Raw genomic sequence first — 815 nt, 5'->3', positions numbered from 1 at the left:
CTATTGATAACATTCCAATAATCTTTAAATGATAAGACATTAAAAAATGATAATGCTATTATTTCAGAAAACCAATAACAATTTATTAATGTCATCAAAAATATACTGTTTTCACATAGTTCTTTTGTCTAATAAATAATTAGTCTTTTAAAAAGTTTGTTGAATTGGGTTCCAAAAAGAACATTCTTATTATAGATTGGGAATTACTTGACATATAATTTTTTTTCTTTTTGGGTCACACCCAGCAATGCACAGAGGTTACTCCTGGCTCATGCACTCAGGAATTACTCCTGGAGGTGCTCAGGGGACTATATGGGATTCTGGGAATCGAACCCAGATCTGCTGTGCGCAAGGCAAATGCTCTACCCGCAGTGCTATCACTCTAGCCCCCTTAAAATCTACTTTCATCTGCAAGTAAATTACTCCCAGTATTCTGACACCATCTGTGCCCCAAGTCTTCTTCACCCAAAAACTTTTTCTTAAGAAACCAGTTCATTTGCCCTGGAGATTTAGGGGAAATCCTCCCAAGATGAAAGTCCTCTCCTCATGCATATTATTCTCTGCATAAGCATATTCTTCAGGTAGATCCAAATTATTATTTTTCAAATACCCTCCTTTGCCACTTATCTTAGCACTTGATGGATAAATCTCTCTTCAGAGATGTTTAACCTAACAGAAATATGTTGCTTCAATTGAAGTATAAAATATTGACTGTTAATTCTCCAAAATGATGGCTCTCTTCCACAAAAGTATACAGGGACCTAGAATCCTAGAAACCTGTTGTAGTGCTGCAACTACTGACATGTGCCTCCCGA

Source organism: Sorex fumeus, unplaced genomic scaffold, assembly GCF_029834395.1.
Source record: "Sorex fumeus unplaced genomic scaffold, SorFum_2.1 ptg000044l, whole genome shotgun sequence".
Classification (NCBI taxonomy): Eukaryota; Metazoa; Chordata; class Mammalia; order Eulipotyphla; family Soricidae; genus Sorex; species Sorex fumeus.
The sequence above is the reverse complement of the archived record's forward strand: the minus strand, read 5'-3'. Positions refer to the sequence as shown.